Source organism: Hypanus sabinus, chromosome 6 (genome assembly GCF_030144855.1).
Source record: "Hypanus sabinus isolate sHypSab1 chromosome 6, sHypSab1.hap1, whole genome shotgun sequence".
Classification (NCBI taxonomy): Eukaryota; Metazoa; Chordata; class Chondrichthyes; order Myliobatiformes; family Dasyatidae; genus Hypanus; species Hypanus sabinus.
Genome location: NC_082711.1, coordinates 177370261 through 177378415, shown reverse-complemented (window position 1 = coordinate 177378415; position 8155 = coordinate 177370261). Strand labels below are relative to the sequence as shown.

The 8155-nt window shown below is 45.6% G+C and overlaps 1 protein-coding gene across 3 annotated transcripts in view; it reads left to right on the top strand.

The window, feature by feature from the left end:
* The first annotated feature begins 4011 nt into the window (after positions 1-4011).
* The window catches only part of bcas3 (BCAS3 microtubule associated cell migration factor), a 915794-nt gene continuing 911650 nt past the window's right edge, over positions 4012-8155 (top strand). The window contains exon 1 of one of the 3 annotated variants that reach the window (XM_059973656.1): positions 4012-4177. The gene's annotated coding sequence lies outside the window, so the exon portion shown is untranslated. The remainder of the gene's footprint in view (positions 4178-8155) is intronic. The other 2 variants (XM_059973657.1, XM_059973655.1) reach the window with 2 other exon arrangements.

Sequence of the window (8155 nt, the reverse complement as noted above, 5' to 3'; positions counted from 1 at the left end):
TCAGTACCATTGTCGCTGTGTCTCTCTCCATTGTTTCCGAAGCAGGGCTGCCCTGTTGGTGCATCTTGTTCAGCTAGAGGCTGTACGTGCCAGGGCCATCGATGTCGTGGGTGGAGGGCGGGTGTGAGGGTGCAGTCACGGGCTGAGGGAATGCCACTTCTGGACAAGATGACGCCGAGCTGTGATGTCTGTCAAGGTTGTTGCGCAGATTTAGTTCTTTTCCTAGGTTCATAGGGATGACTGGCTGGACAGTGTGGGGGAGTTAAGGGTCAGGTTCAGGTTTAGTGATGGGGATGAGGGGAAGTTTATAGTCTTAATTTAAGAGTCGGGCAGCAGTGGTGGTCGGTGTCCAGGTCAGTGCACTCTGTGGTTGAAGGCCATCGATCCCTGTGGATGATGTTGGGTTGGCAGGCACTGAGGACAAAAACCATCGCTGCAGTACCCCACCCCCACCCAGCTCAACAAGTCTCCACAGGTTGGAAAGTCTTGGGTTTGGAGGTCTGTGGGCAGGCGGCACATGGGCCAAAGGGTTGCTGGATTAACTTGCCTATAAATTGTGAGGCCCGTCAATCAAAAGGGAGCTGATGGACATGCGGGAGGAAATCGTGGACTGATGAGATTGCTTCTCTGGGGCTGGTATGGACCAAATGGCCGATTTTGTCTTAAGTGAGTTACTTACACCCAGGGGTGTGTAACAAAGGAACCCTTTGCAGATTAACTCCCCCATCATTGATACTCCTGCTCCCTGACCCATATAGCTGTGGGGGGGGGGGAGTGGTAGAGTGGGAAAAGCTGCTGTACTCCACTGTGTGGTGTTTGCATGTTCTCATTGTGACTGTATGGGATTTCCTCGGCTGCTCTGGTTTCCTCTCACATCCCAAAGAGGTGTGGGTCTGACTGCTGTAAATTGTCCCAAGTGCCTTTTCACCAGATGCACAGGGGAGAGAGCCCAACTAGTCGCATCATGGCCTGGCATGGATCCACCAAAGTTCAGGAATGGAAAAGTCTACAGAAAATTTGTGGATACAAATGATACTTTTATCAAGTCACCTTTTATTCTCTTTCACTCCTCCTAGCTCAACTAAGACATACTCTCTAATCCAGGCAGCACCCTGGTAAGTCTCCTTTGCACCCTCTGAAGCTTCTGTATCTTTCCTAACCTATTCAACCTTTCTTTATAACTCAAAACTTGAAGGTGCCACCTAAACAAAATTAATACATGGTATTGGAGGTGATTTCATTGGCACGGATTCAGAGTTGCTCATGGGGAACAAAACAGAACAGGAAAAAGACTTGATTCCTGAGTTTATTGATTGGCAGTGTGGTTTATGAGAGGAGGTGGAGGAGTTTCCGGCATTTTCGGCTTGGGGAAAAATACAACATAGCAGTAGGCCCTTCAGCCCATCTGGTCCATGCTGAGCCATTTGAATTGCCTACTCCCATTGACCTACAATGGGACCATAGCCTTTCATACCCCTATCATCCGTGTACCTATCCAAACTTCTCTAGAAATTGCATGCACAACTTGTGTTGGCAGCTCGCCCTACACTCTCACAACCCTCTGAATGTTTCACCTTTCACCCTTAACCCATGACCTCTAGTTGCAGTCCCACCCCAACCTCAGGTTTAATATCACCAGCATATGTTGTGAAATTTGTTAACTTAGCAGCAGCAGTACAATGCAATACATGATAATATAGAAATAAATCAATTACAGTAAGCATATACATGTAAAATAGTTCAATTAAAAATAGTACAATAAAAAAAGAGGAAAAAAGTGAGGTAGTGTTAATAGGTTCAATGTCCATTTAGAAATCAAACAGCAAAGGGGAAGAAGCTGTTCCTGAATTGCTGAGTGTGTGCCTTCAGGCTTCTGTACCTCCTGACGCAAAGAGGGCATGCCCTGGGTGATGAGGGTCCTTAATAAAGGACGCCGCCTTTCTGAAGCACCGCTCCTTGAAGATGTCTTGGATACTACGGGGGCTGGTACCCAAGATGGAGCTGACTAATTTTATAACTTTCCACAGCTTATTTCAACCCTATGAAGTAGCAACTCTTCCCCCCCCCCTTACCAAACAGTGATGTAGCCTATCAGAATGCTCTACATGGTGTATCTGCACAAGTTCTCTAGGTGACATTTCATCCTAATGAAATATAGACAACATTTTGCCTTCTTTATAGCTGCATTGATATGTTGAGACCAGGTTAGATCCTAAGTGATCTTGACACCCAGGATCTTGAAATTGCTCACTCTCTCCACTTCTGATCCCTCAGTGAGGATTGGTTCATGTTCCTTCGTCTTACCCTCTCTGAGTCCTTTGCTCTTACTGACATTGACTGTGAGGTTGTTGCTGTGACTACTCAACTAGCTGGCATATCTCGCTCCTGTCCACCCTCTCATCTCCATCTGAGATTCTGCCAAAAATTATTGTATCATCAATAAATTTATAGATGGCATTTGAGTTATGCCTAGCCACACAGTCATGTGTGTAGAGACGGTAGGGCAGTGGCCTAAGAGCACATCCCTGAGGAGTGCCAGTGTTGTTCGTCAGTGCAGAGGAGATATCATAGTCAATCTGCACAGATTGTGGTCTTTCGGTTAGGATAGAGGTTCTGTAGCTTTTCGATCAGGGCTGTAGGAATGATGGTGTTAAACGCTGAGGTATAGTCAAGAGCCTTTGAGACTGTGTCTGCTGTAGACCTATTGTGGTGATAAGCAAGTTGCAGAGGGTCCTTGCTGAAGCAGGAGTTCATTCTAGCCATTACCAACCTCTCAAAACATTTCAATTTAATATGAGTGCTACTGGATGATGGTCGGTAAGGCAGCTCACACCACTCTCCTTGGGCACTGGTTGCCCTTTTGAAGCAGATGGGTACTTCCAACTGTAGCAGTGAGATGTTGAAAATGTCTTCAACTACTCTGACCCTCTTCCACTCTAAACTCTTTATCTTTGGCCTCTGTTGTTTCAATGATATGCAGTGTCAACTTGAGGAACACCATCTGGTGCTCTGATAATTTACAACTCTTAACTCTTAGCATTGAACCTAACAACTTAAGCAAGGCCATTTTTTTGTTCACAGTTGGTGTTTTATCTGTTTGAACTTGTTCTGTTTCATTTTGTTTTTGTATCATTTAGTTCCAATGGCAGAATTTTAAAGCAACTTTTATCTTGATAACTTAGGCCTGCAGCCTTTCACAAACATAAACACAGGAGATTCTGCAGGTGCTGGAAATCCAGAACAGCACTAGCAAAATGCTGGAGGAACTCAGAAGGTCTGGCAGCATCACCTCCAATGATAAAGGGACTAGGAGTGAAACGTCGACTGTTTATTCCTCAGTCTGGGGCTTCCAATCTTCTTATATGCCATGGACCAATACCATGAAGCAAGGGGTCCATGAATCCCAGGCTGGCAACCCTTGCATCTCCAATGGATGTTGCCTGACCTGCTGAGTTCCTCCAGCATTTTGTGCACGCTACTTTCACAAACATCACTTTCCCCACGATTCAGAAATTTAATGCAAGCTTGCCTTTCTACGTGCCCGGTTGTGACGGGGTCTCCTTGACACCGATGCTGCTGAGTTGCAGACATTCTGTTGGTGAAACAGCAACGCCCCTGACAGACCCGATGATTGACAACGGGCTTGACGATTCCCGATGATTGACAACGGGTGTGACGATTCCCGATGATTGACAACGGGCGTGATGATTCCCGATGATTGACTCTTCGGCAATCACGAGATGTTATCGAAGATTCGCGAGATTTCGATGTAAACAAAACGTAGACTCATCACTGGGAACGGTTGTCAATTTCTCCACAGAGGATTCTAACCAGTTTACTCCCTTCGGGGATGGCATTATTATACATTCATTATAGATCTATGAAAGAACGCGGTGAAAATTCTGAATGATTTGACGAATAAACCGAAATCTGTTCCCCTCCAGACCTAGGCCTGCTTCTGTGGTGGCGCAGAAAGGAAGTCCACCCATCGCACACTGATTGGCTGAGACGTTTGATTGGCAGTCCGCATCAGGAGGCCGTTGAATAAATTCACATTTGGATTGGTTGCGGGAGATGTCCGTCAAACAAGGTCTCGGCTGGTTGCATCCTAGCATGTTTGGTGCCTGGTCACCTGTGAACGAACAGCTGCTGAGTGAAGCCACCGAGGAAATCGCGGGTTCGTATCCGATTTTAGTGATATCCATTGATTTGCATACTTTGTGTGGACAAAGTTCTGGAGGGGTGTGTGGGGGGGAAGCGGCTGCCCTGGGCTGGGCTCTCACAGAGCGAGGACCGTACGGGCAACAATGGAGCGGTGTGAACCTAGTTGCCTTGCCCTATTGGAGAAACTACTTGGCGCTTTTCATCGCCACGGGGCGCCCTATGCTCTCCGGCCAACATTGCAGTGACGGGAATGCAGGAAGTGCGGTGGCCAGTTAGCGCACATCTAAATACCACTAAGAACGGGGCTAAGTATTTCACTCGGCGTAGCTCCCTCAGGTGGTGCACCCTGAAACCAGGCTGCCTCTCACAGAAAGGGCATTGGACGGTGCAGGTTTGATGGAGCATCTGTGGAATGATGCTGGCCTTTCTCAGTGCTGCATCCCAGGACCGTACTGAGTTCTCTCAGTACTGCACATTAGGACCTTGCTGGGTTCTCTTCATCATTGCATCCTAGAGCTGAGCTGTGTTCCTTCAGTAACTTACTATGGGTCTGTGCTGGATTCTGCTGGGCTCTCTCGTAGTGTGCCGTGGCACCAGGAGTACTCTGTGTAACGTTCCCTGGCTCTTTCTGGGGTTCTCGCAGTAATATGCTTTAGGACCATTCTGGCCCTCTCTGAAGTGATCATGGATAGTGCCTGGCTTCCCCAGTAATCTGCTCTGAGAGTGCTGACACTGGAATCTGGAGCAAAACGCAAAGTTGGAGAAACTCCGTGGTTCAGACAGCATCTGTGGAGGGAAACAGATGCCTCTGCCATGCTGAAATGCAATGGTGTTATCTAGAGCATTAGGATATTATGTTGTGGCATCGTCTACATGAGTCAGACTGTAGGCAGATTATCTGCCATGTCAGCTGGGATTTTCCAGTTGCCACCCATTTTAATTCCACTCTGCATTCCTGCACTGTCTGTCCTTGGCCTCCACTGCCAAGTTGAGGCTAAAACACAAATTAGAGGAATAGTTCTTCATATTCTGCCAAGATAGTTTTTAACCTGGCACCATGGACATCAAATTGTAAAGTTTCTGGTAACCTCTCCCCTCTTTGTCCCATTTCTCTTCCTGATCCATCTGGCTCAAACTCTTTCCCCTCCCCCAATCCTCTCCGTCTCTATTTCACATATACTTCTCCAGCTGATTCCCCTTCCTATCTTCCTCTCCTATCAGATTTCATGCCTTTGTCACTTCCACCCATCAAGTCCCAACTTCTGACATTCCCACTCCCTCATTTGCTTATCATCCCCACTTCCATGCATCCTGCCTGTTCTTGTTCCACTTTTCACATCCATCTTTTTATACTGGCTCACTTCTTTCTTCTTTTCAGTCTAATAGATGAGTCTTGACTGCCCATTTTCCTTCGTAGAAGCTGAGTGATTTCATGAGATCTTCCAGCCCTCTGTGTGTTTCTGTCAGTACTGTGCCCTTGGATAGTGCCCAGCTTGCCAGGTGGTGCACCCTGAAACTAGGCTGCCTCTCACAGAAAGGGCATTGACAGTTTTTGTCTATAGCATCCTCTGGCAGTGACAGTAGATCCTTTCACTAATGCCTATTTTACAGTGTTGTGCTCTGATGGAACTATTTTGAAAGTAGTACTCCAGAACAAAATCAGATTCAGACTTGTTATCTGGATATATGTCATGGAATTTGTTGTTATATAAACAAAAGTGCAAAGGAGAAAAATGATAAGGTAGTGTTCACGAACTGTTCAGAAATCTGATGGCAGAGAGTAAGAAATTGTTCCTAAACCACTGAGTCTGTGTCTACAGGCTCCTGTACCTCCTTCCTGATGGTAGTAATGAGAAGAGGCATGTCCTGAATGATGAGGGTTCTTCATGATGGATAATGCCTTCTTGAGGCATTACCTTTTGATGGTGTCCTCAGTGGTGGGGAGGCCAGTGCCCATGATGGAGCAGGCTCAGTATATAAATCCCTGCTTTTTTTCAATCTTGTGCAGTGGCCCCTCCAAATTGAATGCTGATCCAACCAATCAGAATGCTCTCTACAACATATCTAGAAATTTGCAAGAGGGTGTCAGGCTAGTTTAGTAGCAATTCGCAGTTTGACAGATGTGACTCTGAGGAGCTGTCTCAGTCATATCATTTTGACAGTATAGGGTTTGTGCAGTAGCAGCCTTGGGAGGGCTTTGGTTTCTCCATATCAGGGACAGTGCTAGATCCCCGCAGCAGCACCCTTACGATAGGGCTGGGGTCTCACTGTAGTGCCCTGTAGTACAGTCTGTGACATTCTTGGAACAATACTGGGCTTGCTGTGGCATCACTGGCACAGTGCAGGGCTCCTTCTGTGGCACCCTTTTGATAGTGCTGGGCTCTCTCTGTAGTGATAGGAGAGTGTCTACTCAGCCCTGCAGTGGAGTGCTAGTTTAGACTTTGGGTAATTGAACCCATGATAATTGAACTAACATGATACTGTGATGTGATAATTGTGCTATTGTGTTAGACATTTTCAACATTCTTGTCTGATTGTGAATGGCAAAACATCAATACAGTCACCCTTGGCATGACATAATTATGATAATACACTCATTTTGTTAGATGCACCTGCTCGTTACTGCAGATATCTAATCGGCCAATCGTGATAGCACATCAATATACAGAAACATGCAGACATGGTCAGGAGGTTCAGTTGTGGTTTAGACCAAACAAAAGGAATGTGATTGGAGTGACCTTGACCATGGAGTGGCAGTAAGTATCTCAGAAACAGCTTATCTTCCGGGACTTCTGTGTACACCAGTCTCTAGAGTTTACAGAGTAAAACTTCCAGTGAGCAGCAACTTTGTAGGCAAAAATCTTGTTAATGAGAGAGGTCAGAGGAGAATGGCCAGACTGGTTCAAGCTGACAGTAACTCCAATAGCCACACATTATGACAGTAGAGTGTAGAAGAACACAAAACATGTCAGACCTTGACGTGGATGGGCAACAGAGGCCGATGACCATAAGTGACCACTTTATTAGGTATAGGGGGTATGTCAGAAAGTGTGCATTGGGTGTATTTGCATCTTACAGAGGTTATTGTTCTTTCCTTGTTTGAATTGTTCGTTTTAGAGAATTGATGGGTTAGCTCACTAATCAAGCATGGTAATGATGTGGGATGCCAAGTCCAACATCACCTTTGTAGCTTTTACTGTAAGTCAGAACAATGGCAACTTCTGAAGTAAAGGAAAATGCCCAGAAATAGAATGCTGTTCAGATTTTGTTTTGCTCAGGATGTATTTGCTATGTGCCTGTGATGCTGTTGGGAGAAAGTTTTTCTTTGCACTTGCGCTTGCACATACAACTTTGACATGGCATTTTATAGGCAGCATATGCGAGATGAACTTAAATAAGCATAAAATGTACACAGGTTTTACAGGAAAACACAATCAGAACAAAAAAAAAGAATGAAGTCCATTTTGGTGCGAAGTGGTCAAAGTGTTTATAGTATTGTTAAACAGCATGATTGAGATGATTAATGGCTAAAAGGAAGTAGCTGCTCCTGAACCTGGTAGTGTGGGATTTCAGACTTCTGTACCTCCTGTCTGATGGTTGCTGTGAGAAGATGGCATGCCATGCACATGGTGGTCTTGGTTGATAGATGTAGCTTTCTAGACGTTACCGTGATATATTGGGCAGATTCCACCATTCTCTGCAGCTTCTTGCATATCTGTGCATTCGAGTTGTAATACCAGACCTTGATGCAACCAGCAGGACCCTTTGGACAGTGCATGTGCAGAAATTTGTTAAGTGTGTTCAGTGATGTGCTGGTATCACCTTAACCTCTAAAGAAAGGAAGGCTTTGGCTTTGGCATGCATTCCCTGTGATTGCATCTCTTTTTATCTGTAATGTTAATACCCAGGAATTTAATAGTGCTTATTCTGTCCTCCACTGATCTAATGTAGACTGAGTTTCTTCTTTCCTCTTCCTGAAGACAACAACCAG